General features: G+C 40.5%; 1 protein-coding gene across 18 annotated transcripts in view; it reads left to right on the plus strand.

The window, feature by feature from the left end:
* KIAA1217 overlaps positions 1 to 22,910 on the plus strand; it is a 498,998-nt gene that overhangs the window by 72,814 nt on the left and 403,274 nt on the right. The window contains exon 1 of one of the 18 annotated variants that reach the window (XM_082385189.1): positions 15,490 to 16,306. The exons of the other annotated variants lie outside the window; for them this stretch is intronic. The gene's annotated coding sequence lies outside the window, so the exon portion shown is untranslated. Of the gene's footprint in view, positions 1 to 15,489; positions 16,307 to 22,910 lie in introns of those variants that run through there. 18 annotated transcript variants of the gene reach the window in all.

Genomic DNA, 22,910 nt, shown 5'->3' on the forward strand with positions numbered 1-22,910 from the left:
CCGCAGCGTGGGAGGTACCTGCACTCTCTTCCAGGGAGACCGCCTGGACTGGAAGCCGCAGTCTCCATAGTCCAGGGCGTCCTACCCTCCCTTCCTCTTGCCTTCCCACGAGCTGCCACCGGCCTTTGGCATAGGGTGACGCAGAGGAAAGGCCGGAGAGCTCCAGACGATAACGCAGTGACCTGTGAGTGTGTGGGTTGTGGACCTGGTAAACTCTGGCTTTCTGAGGCAAAGGGAGAGGAGTAGCCGTCACTAAGACACGTGGATTCTACGGAGACAGCGAAGCTGAGGGGGCCCTGGGCAGGGTGGGACCGGAGGAGAGGTCGCAGAGACCTGTCTCAGCGCAGGGGCTGAGAACTCACCCAAGTGCGGACGGGATGGGACTCTTTCGCCTAACTTAGAGTGAGGGGGGAGGATAGAGAGCGGTTTTAGGCTCCACAGCCTGGAGAAAGGAGATGTCTGAATATGGAACTGAGGTTTGCAAAAAACCAGTAGGGCCGGAGCCAGGACTGCTCAGCTGCGCTCTGCCGGGGTGGCTTCTGGCCTGGGAGGGGAGAAGGTTTTGCCCAGCTATGTCCTCAGAGACCAGAGGCGCAAGTTAAGGGCTCAGACACTCTAGTGGAGCAGGACCCATGCCAGTCACTCTCTGGCAGCTCTGGAACCAGGGGAAATTCCCTGAGCTCTGCGGGGAGCTGGGAAGTGGGTTTAACTTGGGCTCCATAGTGTCGTTCTTTGTTCAGACTCCAGACTATTTGACTATCTAATGAGAGCAGTTTGTAGGTCTCATCTGTCTGAGTGAGAGAGAGAGAATGTGTGTGTGTGTGTGTGTGTGTGGCCGTGAGATAGAGAGAGAGAGAAAACACTTCTGTTTGAATTTGCCAGTGTCCGTCTTGGCAGGGGTTCAAGACCAGACTACACCCACTTGAGTCCAACCACGGCTGAAAAAACAACAGCAAGAAAAGCTTCAAGGCTCCCTCTCTGATCCCGCTCATGAATCCTACTCTTGTGTCGGCAAATCATTTCCCAACTCATAGGAGGAAGCCTTTTATCAATATTATCCACTGCAGAGGTCAAGTTTCCTAGTTCTGCCACTGGGGAGATTATTCCCACCTGCAACACAGCCAAGCTTCACCTTCCTGAAAAGGAAGACTTAATTTTATTTACTTGTGTCTTGTTTGCTGGCCAATATATCCTACCTGGTAGGAGGGTGATGGCAGCTATTAATACGTCATTAGGACAATCTATTTCTTTATTTGGCCTCCTTTTCTCTCTGGTCCTCACTCTAGCAATCACCCTGCAAGATCCGTGTGTCTTATTGCAGTGATCTTCAGATCTTTGAGGGTTTTTTCATCACTCCACCAGGAAACAAGGGTATGAGACTGCTGTTAGGAGAGTTATGTTGGTAACGAGCCCAAGTTGTTACTCTACTTGGCCAGTAACTTCTGAGGACACCAGGGTGCACGTCTGTCTCAGGGACTGAGAATAAAAGGTGTCTCTGCAGATGGCAGCCTTGTGGGTGTATGTTCTAAAGGTCCCCAGAGAGAAGTCTCTGTAACTCCTGGTACTGAGTCAGGGAAGCAGCAGTAGTAATTTGGAGAGATTTGTCCTCCCCCAAATACTGTATATTCCATACTTTGGGCCCCAAAATTATCAAAAAAAGAATGACAACAAAATAAACATAACTAAAAGTTGCCAGATTATAACATACACTTTCTCAAGTCTATCTACCGATCCTCAGCTTTTACCGTAACTAGGATGCGTTTTCACTCTTATATAAGGCTAGCACTTAATACATAAAGTGAATATTGCTTTTAGCAAGACTGTCATTTAGTTTGTGTCCTGGCCCAGTTTAGAGAGTTGCCTTAAAGGCAAGAAATATTATTAACTCTTCTCTTTCCAAACAATTCTAAAAGGATATCAATTTTTACAATAGAGGATATATTTCTAGTAGAGTGCAATTTGTATTATAAATAATTGAAATTATCCCAGATAGTTTGCTTCTCCATTTTCTTCCTTTTAATATCAGTTTTAGGGAAATTGTTTTGTTGACATGTTTCTCGTAAAATGGGCTAGGAAAAAAAAAAAATCAGCTCTGCAAGCCTGTTATTAACTGCTCTAAGAAAACACATGCAAAGAATATATCCAGGGGACCTAGAGGGGGTGTTCAGTAATAGGAACTTCCTGGCCATTTTGCTGGAAATTTTAGCTCTGCTAACAAGCATTTTTTAAGGTTTTATGATTTTTTTTCTTTTTCTTAAAAAAAAAAATGTTCCACATGTTACTATTGTCCAAAAGAACTAAAACAACAAACTGCAATTTGCTCACTCAAATCACAATAACAGTCAAGGTCAAGATAGAGTCACAGCTTGGAGAAAGCGGCAACCCTGTGTTGATAGCAGACACTCCTGCAAGAACCCAGCTGATAGGACATCTCAGGAGGAGATGCTAGCAGAGGGCATACAGGATTGGCACGAGTTCCATGTTTTTTTTCTCAAATGAGTGTTAATGGAGCTTTGTAATATGTTTATAGATTATTCATGAAATCCCCTAACAAGTTTAAATGCTGTAAAAAAAAAAAAAGTTTCATTAAAACTAGTTTTAAGTATTTAAGTAGTAGTTAATGGCAACCGCCCAGGGCACCCATTCTTATAGAGATGGTTACACTGGAGGATGCTTAAATCCAGGATTTGAATGTGTTTTGAAAACGTTTGCAATTTTCATCGATTCATGTTTGGCTGCATAATATTATTCCTATGCCTGGGAGCTGATTTTCAGTTAAATTGAAGGGCTAGAGTCATCAAGATTTTCTGAAACAATTCAGTGATCCAAATATCCCGATGTAAATATTAGATTGAGCTGTATGAAATTGCCACCGTTAGGTCGTTTTGCCTATAAAAATGACAGTTGCATAGCGTTTAGCCTAGAATTTTTTCACTTGGAAATCAGTCATATTGTGCTTTTTTCCCTTCCAGTTTTACTGGGGATATAATTGACATACAGCACTGTAGTAGTTTAAGGCGTACAACATGACGATTGATTTACGTACATCATGAGATGATGATCACAGTACAGTTAGTGGACATCCAGCATCTCATATCAATACAAAAGAAAAGAAAAAGAAAACACATTTTTTCCTTGTGATGAGAACTCTTAGGATTTCCTCTCTTAACGACTTTCATTTATCACATACAGCAGTGTTAATTATATTAATCATATTATACATTACAGCCCTAATACTTGTTTATCTTATAACTGGAAGTTTGTACCTTTTGACCACCTTCATCCAGTTCCCCCTCCCCCTGCCTCTGGTGACCACAAATCTGATCTCTTTTTCTATGAGTGTGTTTTTTGAAGTATAATTGACCTACAACAGTATGTTAGTTCCCGGTGCACAACATAGTGATTCAATATTTCTATACATTTCAAAAGGTTCACCATGATAAGTCTAGTTACCATCTGTTACCGTACAAAGATATTATACTATTATTGACTGTATTCCCCACGCTGTACATTTTTTCGTCATGACTCATTTATTTTGTGACTGGAAGGTTGTACCTCTTAATTTCCCTCGTCTATTTCACTCACCACCCCCCAACCCTCTCCTCTGGCAACCAGCTGTTTGTTCTCTGTATCTACGATTCTGTTTCTGTTTAGTTTTGTTTGTGCATTTGTTGTTTAGATTCAACATATAAGTGAAATCTATTTGTCTTTTTCTGTCTGACTTATTTCACTTAGCATAATACCCCCCAGGTCCATCCATGTTGCTGTAAGGCAAGAGCTCATTCTTTTTATGGCTGAGTAATGTTCCATTTTATATATATATATATATATATATATAATTTTATACATATAATTATATATATATCACATCTTTATCCATTCATCTATCAATGAGTTTCCATATTTTGGTGATTGCAAATAATGCTGCAATGAACATAGGGATGCATATACATTTTCTTTTTTAAAAAAATTAATTTATTAATTTATTTATTTTTGGCTGTGTTGGGTCTTCGTTGCAGCACGCGGGCTTTCTCTAGTTGCGGCGAGCAGGGGCTACTCTTCGTTGCAGTGCGTGGGCTTCTCGTTACGGTGGCTTCCCTTGTTGCAAGCACAGATTCTAGACACGTGGGCTTCAGTAGTTGTGGCACGTGGGCTCAGTAGTTGTGGCTCTCGGGCTCTAGAACGCAGGCTCAGTAGTTGTGGCGCATGGGCTTAGTTGCTCCGCGGCATGTGGGAATCTTCCCCGACCAGGGCTCGAACACATGTCCCCTGCATTGGCAGGCAGATTCTTAACCACTGCACCATCAGGGAAGCCTGCATATACATTTTCAAATTAGTGCTTTTGTTTTCTTTGGAAAAATACCTAGAAGTGGAATTGCTGGATGTAACTATAGTCCAACCAATGAGATTGAAGTGGTCTGTTGTACAGGACTTCAGGAAAACATCTTCAAAAAGAGGGGGCAAGAATTTGTGACAACATGGAAATAAGTCAGACAACGGAGGACAAATACTGTATGTTTTCACTTACATGTGGAATCTAAAAAGCAAAAAATATATATAATAAATATAACAAAGACAGAAACAGAATCACAGCCATAGAGAACAAACTAGTGGTTACCAAAAGGAAGAGCAATGGGGGAGGGGCAAAATAGCTGAAGGAAATTGTTTTGTACAAACCACCAGTTATAAAATACCTAAGTCACAGGGATACAATGTACAGCACAGGAAATATAGTCAATATTTTACAATAACTTTGTATGGTGTGTAATCTATAAAAATGTTGATTTACTATGTTGAACACCTGAAACTAATGTAATGTTGTAGGTCAACTATAATTCAATAAATTAAAAAGTAAAAATTAATTAATTAATTAAAAGAGGGTGCACAAACATCTTCCTCCCTTTCTCCTTCCTAGAATGCAGATTTAGCAGATGGCACTCCAGCAGCCATTTTGTTCCAGGAGGTGACTTGGAGTCTGAAAGCCAGCTCTTGGATACTAGGTTATAAAGATAAAAGAGAACTGGGTCCCTGAGTATGTGTCTCTCCCATTCAAGCCCTGAAATGCCTATGAGCTGACTTCTTTTATATGACAGAATAAAACCCCTGTGTGTTTACGCTTCAGTCATGGGGGTGGGGAAACTCACTTACCTTCAGCTGAATAATAAGCCAGGAAAAAGGTTCTCATTGAATATCTCAGCTTGTCTCGCCTTTCTGTTATCAAGAGTCTATGCCAGATGAACAACAGAATACATCTCAATCTGCTCTGGTCAGTTCACATATTTTTCTGCCTAAATGCACAGGATAGAACCAAATCCTCTTGCAAAGTCCCCATCAGCTATTTCATAACCCATATAAGTATATATAGTATATCTTGGAATGTCTTGGTACACCAAATCTCCTAGCAATCAGAATCTTTTTCCTGATAAAAGGCCCTTGCACTCACAGAAGGGATGAAGAATATTGCTTAGTGTTGCGAAGGGGCAGAATAGTTCTGGCAAGGTGCTGGCTGTGATATCATTGATAAGTTACTTCCTGTTAATTGTGGAACTGATAAAGTGGAAGAGAAAAAAATAAATGAAAAATTCATGGTTTGATCACATTACTCTGCGACATGGTTGGTGACTCAGTGGAGTTGCTCACACAAAAGCAGGTCTGGGGGTGCACCTAGGAGAGGGTTCAGAGCACCCAGCAGGCATCTTATGTCAAGGCAGGGAAGAGGGGGTAGAGAAAGATGCTGTGGGAATTAGCAGCCAGCAAGGTTCTGGAAGTCTCCAGATGTCAGATTTGACCTCTTACCCTAAGGCAGACTATCTTACTTTATCCACCAGTTGTGAGCAACTGTGTAACCATAGGGATTGTTTATAACAGAAGGAAACCACACATCTTCAGAAAAATACTAACCTTGATTGAGGCAGGGACAGAAATGCTAGGATTACCTCAGAGCCAAAATTATTTAGGTGGCAAAAATCAGATAAAGCCACCTGATAATCATGTTATTAACTAGAATTCAATGACTGAAGGGCTCTTGAGCTTAAAAAGACATCGTAGGCTGGATAGTAAATAAGAGCTAGAGGGAATCGAAAAAATGTGGCACTTTAAGTTTTAAAAGATAGTAGCAAAATACATCTTAGAATTTACTGCCCTGAAAGCCTGGCTTAAATCTGTTGTGCAACAGTTGAACGAATATTAAGAGAAAAGAAACCTTTAAGCCAACTAAAGGTTAGAGAAACCCAGAGTTAGAAATCATGTTTTTTACTAACTCGATTGCTTTTTCATGGAATGATAAAATTAATTGATAAGGAGAATGCAATAGACATAATATACCTGAACTTCCAAAAAGCAGTTTTTGTGGGCTTCTCTGGTGGCGCAGTGGTTAAGAATCCGCCTGCCAATGCAGGGGACACGGGTTCGAGCCCTGGTCCGGGAAGATCCCACATGCCGCGGAGCAACTGAGCCTGTGCGCCACAATTAATGAGCCTGCGCTCTAGGGCCTGCGAGCCACAGCTACTGAAGCCCGCGTGCCACAACTACTGAAGCCTGAGCTCTAGAGCCCATGAGTCACAACTACTGAGCCCATGAGCCACAACTACTGAAGCCCATGCGCCTAGAGCCCGTGCTCCGCAACAAGAGAAGCCACCGCAGCGAGAGACCTGCGCACCACAACGAAGAGTAGCCCCCGCTGGCCGCGACTAGAGAAAGCCCGTGTGCAGCAAAAGACCCAACGCAGCCAGAAGTAAATAAATAAAATAAATAAATTTATTTTTAAAAAAAAGCAGTTATTGCCAAGTCACTGAATTTTCCTGGATAAGTCAACTCAGACTTGCCAAGATCTAAATATGTCCCCTGGATTAAAAAGTAAATAGAAATCTTGGTAACATCTAATAATGATGATGGAGGTAGGGGGGGTTTGAAAAAGCAAAGAACTCCCAAAACTGGCTATAGCTTGCATTTTACTTTATTCATCACTCTTTTCCTTAAAGATCAGAGAAATGGGATCAACACTATGAATAAAACAAAAAAAACAAACAAAATGCCACTATGGATGTTTAATTTATTTAATGTCACAAATGGAAAGAAACGTACTAACTCTTTTGTCTACCTTCCCAGTGGCCTTTTTAATTTTTCATTGTGATAATTACCTTGCTTTATGTAGCTAGTTGAGTTCATTAACTTTTCAGTTGAATTGTGGTTTTTTTTTTTTTTTTTTAACACTGTAGAGTTCACTGGGTATATTACTGGGCAGTATTTACATTGATCCACAGCTTTATGGTCTCTGGATGCTTCCCACCTTCTGTCAATAATTCTCTGTGTGCCGGAGAAAACCAGCCAAAAGGCGAATAGATGGAAATTGGGTGATGGAGTGGAAAGTAAGCTAAAGGGGATCTGAAATGAACAGAAATCCAGATGGACATTCAGGGGGAAATGAAGAATGTTGAAAAGGAGAGAAAGAAAGCTTAACAGTTAAAGGATGAATGGAATGCTGGATCCAGAAATAAATATAAAAAGAAACAGAATAAAAAGAAAATGATGAAAGATGAAGCTATGATAGAGGGTTTAGAACAATAGAGGATTTGGTTTGAGAACAGTTTGGACTTGGGGGTTATTGAAATAAAAATTGCATTTGATTGCAGCTGATAATTCATATGTTTTTTTTTCATTCATCATTTTTTTACATACCCGTCAAGTGCAGAATGGCTCTGGTATAACTATGGTTGAAAACCGGACTTTGGGACAGTCTTACAGACTTGAGTTTGTACAAGAGAATTGTAGTTCATAATTTTCCTTCTCAATATTGGTAAATCAATTAATCTCTGTCTTCATATGAAGATGGACTAGTTGTATATTTTTATCCATCGTAAAAAAGTGAAGTATCAGCACAGATGTTCAGAGCTCTCCTTTCTCCATATGTAAAGTAGGATGATCTGTGATTTTATTCATTGGCCTCAGGGAGCAAAAGAAAAAAAAAAGCGTAAAAACGTGAAGATTCATTTTCCAAAAGAGTTTGTATTCACTATTAGTGATTGCCATGATTGGGCAATAAAAACGTACAAATTTCAGGTTGGCATTCCTTTAACAGTGAAATGAAAGTATGTAATTATGCGGCTGGAGAAGAAAAATACATGTAGATTGGGGCATATATATGCGAAGTCCTGACCAATAGCTTTTTTCCTGTCTTCCTGTGGCTCCACCTAAAGCAAATAGATTATAAACCTTTGTTGAAAAGTGTTATGGGAAATAATTCATTAATAAATGTTAAATGTTACCAAATGGCAAAATGGCACAGGTTTTAAGTGCCTATTACGCCAGTAATGTTTCTGCATTGTAAATTTGAATTTTAAATTATCAGGGGATAAATAGTTAGGTTAGAACAATGCAAGTTTTAGTTTCCTCAAAGTGCATATTAAAAGTCAGGTAATTTGACAGCTATTCACCAAAACCTATTTTCAAATTATTTTTTTCAGACATGACATACTTTTAATACTTTTTTCTTTATGCATTCTATTAACTTAAATATTCAGACTTTTAATAGCTACGATGGGCATTGTATTAACATTTTTAGTGACACATTAATGTATGCCAAGAATGATTGTGTTATGTGGTTTGTTATACCAGTAGTTATTTTTGATGTTAGCTATTTGGTGCAAAATACAATTCTTACATGTTATGGGAACATAAACTTTATTGCTGTCTCATTACCATGCAGAGGCCAAATATGAGCAAAAGAATAGCATCTTATATTAATCTTCCAAAGATTGGTTATGGGTAACCCAAGTGATTATATTATAGTTTAATTAGTGGAATAGGAGGGAATGAATAGGTTCAGTGCTGCCTGATAAATGTAATTCTCTCATGGAAAGATTTGTACAGTGAAAAACAATAAAGGAGTGCTGATGGAATGGCTTTTTGTCTAGGTCAGTAATGCAATCATCTCTTCTATGCCCATAAAAAAAAAAAATCTCCATCCTAAGGCTATATTTTGTAGTGTCATTTTAGGTATTCATTTTGGGGGGAAATACTTGCTTCTTCAACTTTAAAGAATTAGATCCCATTGAACTAGAAATAAAAAGCATCTAAAATAGCTTAAATTGTTTTTTGTTTTGGAAATGCAAAAAGTCATCACACTGTACATGTGTGAAGTGGTATTAGTTTCAATGACTGTGTCTGACATTTTTCTGCTCTGCACAAACACTTGTCCTTTGCTGATGGTCCTACGGAAATTTCCCCTGGGCAGAATAAAATCAGAGGGGTGCATTCACGGAGGAAAAAATTTAGATGAGGGGGTTGGTAGTTTTGAGGGTTTATTTGGGGTCAATTATGGGCATTTCCCTGTAACTTTAAGATTTTCTGACCACAAATGCATTGGAAGAAAGCCAGGCATTACTATGTATACAGAGTGGTGGGTACCTGTACGCATACTATGAGTGTTAGGATGTGTCTGAAGGTAAAACAAACTGCAGTGTCTTTCCCTTCCTTCCACACCAGTATGCTTACCTGTAAGTCTTTCTAACCTCATGTGTCTGTAGCTGTTTGGTTCAGCTGGCCGGGAACAAATAGCCATGAGGCCAAGATGTTTGACTTCTCTGTAGGCCAGATAGCCTTATTTTGTTCCATAGGCTGCAATCTGTACCCTGGTGGAGTGGGTTGAATAGTGTCCCCACAAAATACACATCCTCCCAGAACCTCAGAATGTGACCTTGCTTGGAAATAGGGTCTTTGCCAAGGTTATTAAGTGACAATGAGGTCATAGTGGATTAGGGTTGGACCTGAATCCAATGACTAGTATCCTTATAAGAAGACATGAGAACCCAAAATTAGAGAGGAGAAAGCCATGTACAGACCCAGGAGGCAGAGGTTAGAATAAAGAATGCCAAGGAATGCCAAGGCTTGCCAGCAACCACCAGAAGCTAGCAGCGAGGCATAGAAGAGATCCTCCCTCAGAGCCCCCAGAAGGAATTGATTCAGCCTCACCTTGATCTGGGACTTCTGGCCTCCAGAACTGTGAGCGAATAAAGTCCTCTTGTATTAAGGCACCGAGTTTGTGTGGTGTCTTGTTGTGGCAGCCACAGGTCACCGAAACACCTGGACGGACAGCTTGTTCACATTCTACCTGTCACAACGGCATACCGGTGAGACTGTAGGCAGGTATGCTTCTAGGTCCACCAGTGGGAGTCAACAGTCTACCGGTCAGGAAAAGAATGCATCTTCACAGTGAAAGGGTGTAACTAATGTGCCCTCGTCCATCCCTGCCAAACAGCAGCTCCGGTTCTCTGCCTCAGAAACACCACATCCAGAACAGGGAACCTCAACGTGACCGCTAAATTCTAACATCTCTCCAGTACAAAGTCTGATGGTAAAACACTGAGAAAGCTCTTTCAGAAGCCAGGCTTTTCCTCCAGGTGTGTCCTTAATGAGGGATTCGTATGGTTGAAGATAATGGAATCCGCTCTATTTTAAACAAAAAGGGAATTTTGCTCAAAAAATTGTTAGAGAGCCAGGGGATCAGGATCTAGGCTGGGCCTCAAAAAATGGCTCCTGAAATAACCCCCTCCAGCAGACCCAGCCTCCCTCTGTCACGACCAGGAAGATGAGGACCAGGGAGCCACCGTCCCAGCTGGTGACTCCTGGATCATGGCCCCTGAGGCAACATCCAGAGCACTGGAGGCAGTTGCCACACCTGCAGCTCTGGGAACCCATGGCCCTGGCTTCCTGCAGAGTGGAAGAGGCTGACCCCAGGACCACTGGCAGGACCGGCGACGTAATTTGTATGGCCCAGCGCCAAATGAAAATTCAGGCCCCTCATTCAGAGTTAATTAAGAATCGAGACAGCAACAAAAAGCATTAAGCCAAGTGTGGGCCCCTCTAGACTTGGGCCCTGTGTGACTGCTCTGGTCACAGCCCAGGAAGCTGGCCCCAACTGTCGCCATATTGGCCTGCTAATCGCACCTGCAAAACAGATGCATCCTGGACCATTGCTCCTCCCCACCTACATCAGGACCAAATCCACGTCTGTGAGAGCGCAGAAGCCTGCAGAACCCTGGCTGCAAGGGCATCTGAGAAAAGCATCCTTTCCGGCGGTGCAAGCTCTTCCAGAGGAAGCACTCTAGGAGGAGCTGGGAAAGACACTGTGAGCTGCTCTGCTTATCTACCCAAACGCTCAGACTGCAGAAGCAAAGATGCCTTTTGTGGAGCAATGTCTTCTCCCTCCGTTGTTTCGAGACCCATCCTGCTCTGTTGTGGCTTTTCACTCACGACATCTGACGCACGGCTGACCGAATGGCATGCGTGCCTTCTCTGTGGGAGGCATGTGTTGGGTGCTGGAGATGCCGTGGCAGTGAAGGAGGATGATGTCCCCGCTCACTGGAGTCTCCCTCAAGTGGGTGGAAATGAAAAATTAGCGCCTGAACAACCAAGTGGGATGACGTCAGGTAGCCATTTCTGGGGGGCAGAGTTGCTATATTCCAAAATACATCTCAAAGCCATTCTCTCCCCTTGAGCGTCAGTGGTACCATTTTATCCCAGCCAACACCATCTCTTAGCTGATCTCCTCATTTTCACCCTTACCTCCCTCCAATCCATCCACCACGGCGCAGCTAGGGAAATCCTTTTGAAAACCTAAATCAGATCATGGACATTCCCTCGCTTAAATCCTTCCCCTAGTTTTGGCCTGCCCTTGGAAAAAGTCCAGACCTCCTCATCAGTCCTACAAGACCACATGCCAGCTGCTCTCTGCCTGTCTCTAACCATCCCCCACTTGCCCACTATGCCGCACCAGTGTCCTTTCTGCTTTTGGGGACATGCCAAGTTCCTTCTGACCTCTGTCTTTGAACTTACAGATCTTATAGTTCACGGGACACCGCAATCCTTCTCAGCTTGCGGGATTCAGCTGACGGGTCACCTTCTCAGAAAGGTTATCTCTGGCCGCCTACCTAGGGCAGAATCTTCACCCCACCCCACAGTTACGCTACAGCATGTGTTTCTCCCCAAGCATATCACAGTCTGAAATTATCCTGTTTATCTGTTTCCGGGTTTCCCCTTCCTCTCCATGAGGTCAGAGACGCTACCTATGCGATTCAGTCCTTCACCCCAAGCTCAGCACAGTGCCTGGCACATAGTAGCAGCTCTAGAAATATTTGTTAATGGGCTGACTTTCTGACAGATGGATGAGTGAAAGCATAGCTACGCTCACGGGGCCTGGAAAGTTGGATCAGCGCTGCTTATTTAAGGAGAAGGAATTAAACTTAAAACCTGAGCAAGATTTGGGGTGGCTGGAGAGTTTGGGAAAATTGAAGCAGAGATTTCAAAGTGACAGGCAGTAATCAAATCATGCAAGTCAGCTATTCTGGAAAAAATGCAGGCTGGCTTCGGGGTGAAAAGGCCAGGCCAACAACTGTCCAGTAGGACGGATGATCTCACACTTGTTCACGGGTTGTTTTCAGGTTATTCTCTTCCTGTTCACATGGTGCACGTTGTCACAGTGAAATCACTTGCTCACTGGAAACAGATGCCCTGTTCTTCTCCGGTGGCTCCAGTGGCCCCTGTAGCACTGGAGCGGCTCCCTGCTTCTTATACAAGACCCCTAAGGACAGAGGGACTAAGTGCTGGAAAGGCCCAGCTGCCGTACTTGAGGGTTTTCTTTTCAGGTTGATTTCCCAGCTTTCTGCCCAGCCCCAGATTAGGGCAGACAACTGTCCAGATTCCTTGGGGCTGAGGAGGTTCCCGGATGCCAGGACGTTCGATTTTAAAACTAGGAAAGTCCAAATTGGGACAGCGGAGTCACCCTTCCACCAGGCCGCCGAAAGAAAGTGTCCAGCATCCTTATTTTTTTCCTCAAGGTCTTAGTCCTGGCAGCTTGCTGCAGCCACTTCCCACTCCACATCCTGACTTGTGACTAATGTTCATTGTTTTTCCCTCCACTTATGGCTTTATGTGCTTCTCACTCTCAGCCCTGCTTCTTTGGCTTCCCTCCTTGATGGTGTCCGGATTCTGCCTCAAAGTGTGTCATCCTACACCACCCTTATATGGTCTGATCCATTTTGTCCCCCAGGAGCTCGGGGTTTCACCCCCTCCTTGTAACCCCAAGAAGCCCTCCTGCCATGTCTACTCTGGGAGGAGTGGGAGAACGTTTAGGGGCATTCCTTAAATACAATTATAATCATACCTCTGACTATACAACTCAGGGAAAAAAACGCCTAAGTATTCATAGTAGTGACCCTCTGTCATATTGAAGATGGGTCTGCAAGCGTTTTCTGTAAAGCTTGCAGTAATCTTTTAAGCTAGACAGTAATCTTTCAGGTTGTGTGGACCATACAGTCTCTCATAACTACCGAGCTTTGCCACTGTAGCACGAAAGCAGCCAAAACAGTATGTGAACCAATGGGCCTGGCTGTTCCAATAAAACTTTATTTACAAATACTGGCAGTGGGCCTGATTCAGCCCCTGGGCCATAGTTTGTGGATCTCTTATGTAGAGCATTCTTCCAGATAATTAAAACATTTTTTTCTTAAGTCCACAGAAGCTTTCTTTGTCCCCACCACACAGATAGGCCATAGCTCCACGTACACCTTACACACCTTCTTCTGTATTCCTGTCTTTACCTCCTTTGATCATTCATGCCATCACTCAGCTGGGCTTATGGAAACATCTGCCCCACAAAGTAAATTCTTGCACAACGACATTGACATGGAAAGAAAGATCATGTGGAACTTACTTTTAGAGGATGTTTGATGCCAGTTTGTAATATAAAAGCTGGATATGGAGTCTGAGCCAATAACTAGGATAACTGAGATTAATACCTAGTTGATGCTTTGTCAATGGGATTGCTAGATTAACAGGGTAAAACTCCTCTGATGAGCGTAATGTCCTCACCGTCACCCCAAATAGTGGCTTTAAAGGGAGGTTTTGAGATGTTCGCTGTTTCTGGTTTTGTTTTTCAAACTAAAGAGTATTAATCTGTGGGGTCAGGGGGCAGGCCTCTGTAGGCGTGAGTGGCTTACTAGAGTGCTGCTTTCATCATATGTGCAATTTAATATTCCTGAGCCAACCAGCATCTTCGTAACATATTTTGAGATGTGCTGTCCTTAGAAGTATACTTTCTTTTCATGTGCCCCTTGGCCATCTGTATGTCTTCTTTGGAGAAATGTCTGTTTAGGTCTTCCACCCATTTGTTGATTGGGTTGTTTGTTTCTTTGATATTGAGCTGCATGAGCTGTTTGTATATTTTGGAGATTAATCCTTTGTCAGTTGCTTTGTTTGCAAATATTTTCTCCTATTCTGAGGGTTGTCTTTTCATCTTGTTTCATCACTAATTATTAGAGAAACGCAAATCAAAACTACAATGAGGTATCACCTCACACCAGTCAGAATGGCCATCATCAAAAAGTCTACAAACAACAAATGCTGGAGAGGGTGTGGAGAAAAGGGAAGCCTCTTGCACTGTTGGTGGGAATGTAAATTAGTACAGCCACTATGGAGAACAGTAGGGAGGTTCCTTAAAAAACTAAAAATAGGATTACCATATGACCCAGCAAGCCCACTACTGGGCATATACCCTGAGAAAACCATAATTCAAAAAGACACATGTACCCCAATGTTCATTGTAGCACTATTTACAATAGCCAGGATATGGAAACAACCTAAATGTCCATTGACAAAGGAATGGATAAAGAAGATGTGGTACCTGTATACAATGGAATATTACTCAGCCATAAAAAGGAACGAAATTGGGTCATTTGTAGAGATGTGGATGGACGTAGAGTCTGTCATACAGAGTGAAATAAGTCAGAAAGAGAAAAACATCGTATCTTAACGCATATATGTGGAATCTAGAAAAATGGTACAGATGAACCTATTTGCAGGGCAGGAATAGAGATGCAAACATAGAGAATGGACATGTGGATGGGGTGGGGGGGAAGGGTATGGTGGGATGAATTGGGAGGTTAAGATTGACATATATACACTACCATGTGTAAAATAGATAGCTAGTGGGAACCTGCTGTATAGCACAAGGAGCTCAGCTCAGTGCTCTGTGATGACCCAGATGGGTGGGATCAGGGGTGGGAGGGTGGGAGGGAGGTCCAAGAGGGAGGGGATATATGTATACACATAGCTGATTCACTTTGTTGTACAGCAGAAACTAACACAACATTGTAAAGCATCTATACTCCAGTAAAAAAAAAAAAAATCATGACAAAAAAAAGTATACTTTTTTAAATTGAAGTATAGTTGAATTACAATGTTGTGTTAATTACTGCTGTACAGCAAAGTGACTCAGTTATACATACATATATCTATATACACATTTTTTTTCATATTCTTTTCCATTATGGTTTATCACAAGATATTGAGTATAGTTCCCTGTGCTGTAAGAAGTATACTTTCAAATGGAGAAGGGGTAGAAGGGGAAAGAAAACACTGGTAACATTTTAAATTAATTTTCAAATATGATCCATCAATCGCAAAGTGCACGTACGTGGAAACTGTTTATCTCAGGTGAGAAATCAAGAGGTGAATGTGAAGAGACAGGGAGAAAAAAAAAGGGGAAAAGAAGCTTGTATTTCAGCAGAACAGGGTTATGTGCGTTTACCTGTCCCAGAGGTTGGATGTGATTGGAACAGGGGACTCTGACAAACAGGGCACTAACATTCTGTTGACCCTCTTCCTCCAAGTCCTCTCGGCTGGTGGGGTTATTGCAGAAGAAGAGAGCTCTCCGCAGAGCAGCAGCAGCCCATGTGCGCTCATTGCTGAGCAGATACTGCTGAGTCTAGAAAACGGAGAGCCTTAACAAGTAAATTCCACACCCCCTCGAATTTGTGCCTCGGTAGGGAAGCCTCAGCAGGAAATCCTCCATATGTTTTCCTTTACTACAAGGAACTTCAGAGAATGAGTTCATGCTCTTCCAACATCCTCTCATTGCTGTAAAAACGGCACCGGTTGGATGATGAGAAATGTCACCAGGAACCCGAGAGGACGCCTACAAACGGAGATAGGGGAGCAGTTACTCTTCTGAATTAGATATTAGTTTGGGAGAAGTTTTATTTTTCCTTTGCTGCTTACATTCTGGACTTCGTGGGCTTTTTTCATTTTGGTTTTTTTTTTTTTTAAGGACAGTCTTTTGTTTTTGACTGCTTCCTAGTAGAGCTTGGTTACTTGGAGAAATAAATATCGAAAGAAGATTTCTCAAAGATTTGTCCTATGGAGGAATGGAGCTTACCCTGAGGACCAAAGGATTACAGCTCAGATTAGCCTTTGCTCTTAAACAAAAAAGCCAAATTTGAAATTCAGGATTACTTGAAAAATATCACTGCAAGTAAGTACTTCGTCTTTATTGTCTTCTTTTCTTCCTTTTTAATCTCCTAATAATAAGCATCTTTTTGGCATATTGTAATCTCAGTGAAGTTAACAGTTGGATTCTAAATATAAGTAAAATGATTTTGCTGGCTCGTAAATTAATTGCAAGATGAGATATGAAGTGCTCTGCTCTTAACACTGTTTAGCAGGTAATATTTATAGAAATGTTTATGTTATCATGCCAAGAATCACTTAATTTCATTAACGTTTCAAGTGAATATCTTTTGCCTCATTTCCTCCAGTAATATAAACTCTATTTTAGATTGGAAAATAAGCCAGTAAAAATGTCTTCTGAAAAGAGCGTGGCTGCCCTAGTAAGCAAGTCAACTTTTGTTGACTTCTCTGGAATATTAAGGGAGATTTCCTGAAGGACCTGTAAATTTACAAAGTAAAATTTGCTACAACTCTGACTCTTGTGAACCCCTTTTGAAAATAGGATGAAATCAATGTAGCAAATGTGAAAGAAATCTTAGTGGCAAAAGGGCATTGAAACATTAAAATATTTCAGCAGCTATTACCTTTTCTTGATTACACTATTAAACTGAGCTCCAGCTGTGCATATGTTGTTACCTGCTCAGGACTCCAGGAGTCAAGAGCTGTCAAGCCGATCTAGCAGGATGTGGTAGACGGTGCACAAGTCATCAGGGAGGAAACTAGAAGTGGCCAAAGATGTCCTGTTTCCCTCCAGATTCCTAATTTCCACCACCCGTCCCTCTGCCCTCCCTTCCTGATGGGGTAACTGCATCAGTTTGTTAGGAGGTGTTGTGCTCCCTCCCTGGCAATCGTAAACAAAGAACTGGCTGCTTTCAAAGTCAAGCCATGTCTGATTGATCTTTGGACAAGAATGAACATAGGAATGATCTGTGCTTTCTCTGCACTCCAGTTCCCCCACTGCACCACTAAAGCCATCCTCCGGGCCTCAGCTTTCCATACACCAGCTGGTCTGAAACGATGTATTCCAAAGAAAGATAATCGTGAAAGTCCCTTCCATGAATGGAGCGTGTTGCACTCCTTCCTCCCTCCAATTTCCCCTAGTCTGTAGAGACTGTCTGCCTTGTCCTCTAAGAAACATGATTCCTGTTCATCACTGGTTGCCAAAGCCAAGTTCTCCCAGCACTGGCCTCATTACTGTGTAGCCTGTCAGTTAAAGATCATTATCTGCCAAGCCATCTGTTATTTTCCCTTAGGAGAGGGTGTTATTTCAGTTCTATGGGTATCCTTTCAATTTTCCCTGCATGTTGTGTAGCAGCTAAATGTAGTCCAAGGGTTAAGTCCTGTTGATGGCAATGGAAGTCTGTGTCCCACTTTTGAAAGTGTTAGCGGTAATGGTGTAATCTTGACTGGCCCAAAAGGGAAGGGTGAGCTGGGGACTGTGAAAAATGCAGCCAGATGAGAGGCTGGTCTTTGCCATCCTGGAAGGTTGTTGCTTTCATTTTATTTATTTATTTTATTTATTTTATTTTTTTAGAAAATTAGCTATAGGTAGAATTGTTTGTTTGTTTGTTTGTTTATGGCTGCATTGGGTCTTCATTGCTGCCTGCAGACTTTCTCTAGTTGTGGTGAGCTGGGGCTACTCTTCGTTGTGGTGCATGGACTTCTCATTGCGGTGGCTTCTCTTGCTGCGGAGCACGGGCTCTAGGTGCATGGGCTTCAGTAGTTGTGGCACACGGGCTAAGTAGTTGTGGCTCGAGGGCTCTAGAGCGCAGGCTCAGTAGTTGTGGCGCACAGGCTTAGTTGCTCCGCGGCATGTGGGATCTTCCCGGACCAGGGCTCGAACCCGTGTCCCCTGCATTGACAGGCGGATTCTTAACCACTGCGCCACCAGGGAAGTCCGGGTTGTTGCTTTTAGAGGAATTACTTGCTTCCTGATTTAGTTGTGCCTAAGGACTTGTGCTTCTTTTGTGGGGCATCGTGTTGTCCTAACAGCCCCTGTTACGGATGCTGGCTACCCATCAGCGATGGCAGTTTGGAGGCTTGACCCTTACAAAGGAGACCCATGAAGAATGTGAGCTTTCCTACTTGTCACACTCCTCCTTCACTAGTTAGGAAAAAGACTTTGCCTTCTTTAAGTGGTCTATGATCTATCTGCTAAGTGAGAGTGGACCTCTATAACTTCTCCCCCTCAATAATGGAACTTACATTGCTGAATTTCAAAAGCCATCAGGTCATCTATGCAACCTTGGAGAACTTTCCTTTGTAAACAGAAAGTTTCCTTTGCTTTGAGCAGCTCTTTTATAAACTTATGTCCTGGACAGATCTGAAGTACCCTGTCCTGTGGTACTAGCAGGTGATGACGATGACGATGACGATAATGACATCTAACGAGTATTGACTGCCATCTTTTGCCAGGTGTGATACTAAATATCTATGACACTTATGACATTAAATCTTCCCTGCCTTACCTGTAATGCAGGTAATGTAGACAGCCTCCTTCACACATTTCAATGGAGGAGAAACAAAAAAGATCCAAGAACATTCCTATCAACTAGCATCCTGTCTTCTTTTTGTTTGTTGTCTTTGTATCTCTCATTCAACTGTCTAATGACCAAGGTTATGGATTGTCCAGGTTCCTTTCTGTATGACTTTAATTCATGGATAACATTTCTGGCAGAACCTAGGCAGTGGGCTGGGGTGGAGTGACGGGAGAAATTGGGACTTCAGCAGTGAGCTTTAGGACATGTATTGGAAATGGATTTCACTTCTTTCTGCTCTGCGTTAGACTCTATGTAAAGTGTGGCTTCACCCCACATCATGCTTCTCTATGCTTCACTTTCTGCAGGGTTATGGGGATAATTAAACTTTGTTGGCTTAAAAGCATCAAAATCCTGGGGAGAAAACAGCACATTCGTGAGCAAACGTGTTTTAACTGCTCATGTTGGGCCAGGTTCTCATTGGGAGCAAATAATACACTTAGAAGATAGAACAAAGTGTTTCAAATTACCAGAAGGTGGGTAGTATGGAGGGAGAGGGTTCAGATTTTTTTTTGCAATCATAAAACGTATATTTTAAGTAAGGTTTACTATTAATATCTACTGTTATAAAGATTTTATTAACATATGACAAATTGGGATAAGCTGGTTTGTAGATGATGATTCAGGACAAATGACATCTGAAATAATCAATGAGTAAATGAATAAATAATACATTTATTAATTGGGAAATGGAAGTCATTGGGGATTTAATAATACTTTTTTTGCTTTTTGATATTGTTTCTAATCTGGGTCATGGAAACATTTTAAGATAATTTGCTGCCTTGATTACATCTTTGATTCGATGATTGTTTATTGAGTATCATTTAGGGTATCACTCTCTGGAATAATCCATGATTACATTTGGGAACAAATGTAGGGCTATAGGGTGAGTGAGTATATTAGATGAGGAGAGAGAACAATTGAATTCAGAAATACTAACCTCTCACAACTTCAGATTCACAGAAATTTGAAACTAGGATAGATTTTGGATCATCTTATCCAACTCCTTTACATTATATATGAGGAAACCGAAGTCAAAAACTGATTTACACATCACTAATTAGCTACAGAACTAGGATGAGAATTCTAGCCTCTGGCCTCCAAATCCAATAGCTTTTTGTTTACTTTTCAGTTCTATGTTTTTAATATATTATTTTTTTAATCATTCAAAAATAAAGGTATGCTCCATGATCATGCCAATTGCGTTGCTCTTTCGCCTTTTAAATATCTTAATGTAAAATATCTCAAACACACAAAAATAGTATCATGATTATCTGCAAACACACCACCAAGATTAAATGTTATTTTGCTATCTTTAGTTCAGATAATGTGTAAAATAAAATGAAGCACATTACAAATACAGTCAAAGCACTATCCCCACCTTTCCCCCCTCTTCCCTCCCAAGAGATAATTATCCTTAAATTGCTATATATGATTCCTATGTACTATACTTCAGTACTTTTACTATGTGTGTGGGTTTGTATATGTGTGAGAGGGTGGGTTTTTAGGTCCAGACATGGATGTATCTTTGTGAGGTTATATCTAACACCTATTTGTGGTTATATTATTGCTTTGTGTTCAAATTTTAAGATATATAAAGCATTGTCTTTATATATTTATATATTCTCTAACTTTTTTTATTCAAAGTTGTTTTGGAGATGTATCCATGTTGATACATAGGTATCTAGTTGATTTTGTTATAACTGCAGGTTAGTATCACATTGCATAAATCATTGAAGGTTGATTTATCCATTTTCTTACTGAGGGAAATTTGCATCGTCTCTGCAGCTTTGCTATCTAAACAGTACAGCAATGGTCTTTGTATGTATCTTCTTACACTTGTGCTAGGATTTCTCAAGAAGAGTTCAACCTAGAAGTAGAACTGTCAGGTCATAATGGTACACATTTTCAGAAGAGATTGTTAAGCTCTTCTGCAAACTCTACTGGTTTATTTGACCACCAACAATGTTGAGCAGTAGTTCTAAACTCTGCCTGCAGAAAGAATCACCTAAGGAGCACTTTAAAATTACCAATGTCTAAGTCCCACCCCAGACCAATTAAACCAGAATCTCTGCAGATGGAAGCCAAGACAGTTTTCAAGTTCCCTGGGTGATTCTGATGTACAGCTAGGATTAAGAACCACTGATTTAGCATTTTTCTGTTTCCCCTCATGTTTTCCAACATTTGGTATTATCAGACATTCTGTTTTGCTAATCTCTGGGTGCAAGGACTTTGTAATTACTGGTGAAGCTGAGTATATTTGTATAATTTTATTGAGCATTCCAGTGACTTCCATTGAGAATTATGTGTGGCATATTTCACCCATTTTTTTTCTCTTTAATTGTCTTTTATTATTGATTTGTAGGCACTTTCTTTACATTCTGGACAGTAATTGTGAGAGGGGGGCATATAATTGCCAAATATCTACCCTAGTCAATAACTTATCTTTTCACTTATTTGTGCTACCTATCATATATAGAAGTTTAAATGTTTTAATATACTTAAATCTGTCAATATTTTCCTTTATGCTTTGTATGATGAGAAATCTTAAATACTTTCTACATGATTTTGTAAATCTATGTTTCTATCTTTTCTTCAAAAAGTTTTACAGTTATACTTTTTCCCAATGAAGTTTTTAATCTGTCTAGAATTTATATTTCTGTATGGTGTAATGTATTGATCAAATTTTATCTTTTTTTTGGTTCTAGTACAGTTTTCTAACTAGTCCATCTTTTCCCAGTGACATTTAGTGCTATTGAGACCTCATATGTCGATTTTTTCCATTCCATCCTTGTACCAATGCCATGTTTTAATTATTACAATCTTATAATAAATGAACCACTGTAAACTATTTTTCCAAAAATGCGCATTGCCTATTCTTGAATATTTACTATACCATATGAATGTACATGCAACACCGTTTCAGGTTACATGAAAGACAGTGTTGTGATTTGGCTTACAATTGCATTGAATTTATAGATTATTGGGGGATGATTTCTCTATCTAAATTCGAGTCTCCCCATTCATGTACATAATTTAGCTTGCCATTTATTTAAGCTTACTTTCATGTCTTTCAATATATTTTATACTTTTCCCTACAAATATTTTACAGATTTTTGTTAGATTCATGATTGTTGTTGAAGTGAATTATTCTTATTGTAAATTTTATTTTTTCCTGAAATGTTCTAACTATTGGCTGACGGTTCATAGAAACATACTAGATTTTTGTTTAACTCTTGTTTCCAACCATGTTGAACTCATTTGTTTTAAAAGTTTATCAATTACTTAGATTTTCTAAATAATCATATATACAAATAATAACAATTCTGTTCATTCTTGTAACATTGATATGTTTTATTTTAATTTAACTGAGTATAAATTAAAGATTTAATTAATTAATTAATTTATATTCTATATATATTTTTTTCTACTTGCTATCATGATTAGGCACTCCTGCACAAGGTTAAATAGAAGCATTGACAGCAAGCATCCTGTCTTGTCCTGAGTTTTATATAAAATTCCTTTGACTTTTTCATGATTAAGTATATTTTCTTGAGTTTTTACTGGATATTTTTTATCAGGTTAAGAAAAAGTTTCCTTCTAATTCTTCTTTGCTGAAATGTTTTATTAGGAAAGTATTTTGAGTTTTATCAATATTTTCTGCATCTGTAGAGATGAATTTATGGTGTTCCCCTTCTAATATGTTAATTGGTAAATTACATTAATAAGTTTTTCTAAAATTGAACCATCCCTGTATTCTGGGATAATGCCTACTTGATCATAATTTTTAAAATATTCATTCTAAGTTTGGTTTGCTAATATTTTGCCTAGAATTTTTATATTTATAGATGAAACTGGCCTGTAATTTTTCTTACTCGTTGTACATCAGTTTATCTTCTTATGGGTTAAAAAATGATTATCAGCTTATTCTATTCTATGGAAACATTTAAATAAGATTAGGATTATTTTTAATTTGAAACTTGATAGAATGTATCTGAAAAAATCCTAGGTCTGTCTGTGTGTGTGTGTGTGTGTGTGTGTGTGTGTGTGTACAGACTTTAGTGATTCCGTTTCTCTTAATATTGGTCAATT

Source organism: Balaenoptera borealis, assembly GCF_965194805.1.
Source record: "Balaenoptera borealis genome assembly, chromosome: 3".
NCBI lineage: Eukaryota > Metazoa > Chordata > Mammalia > Artiodactyla > Balaenopteridae > Balaenoptera > Balaenoptera borealis.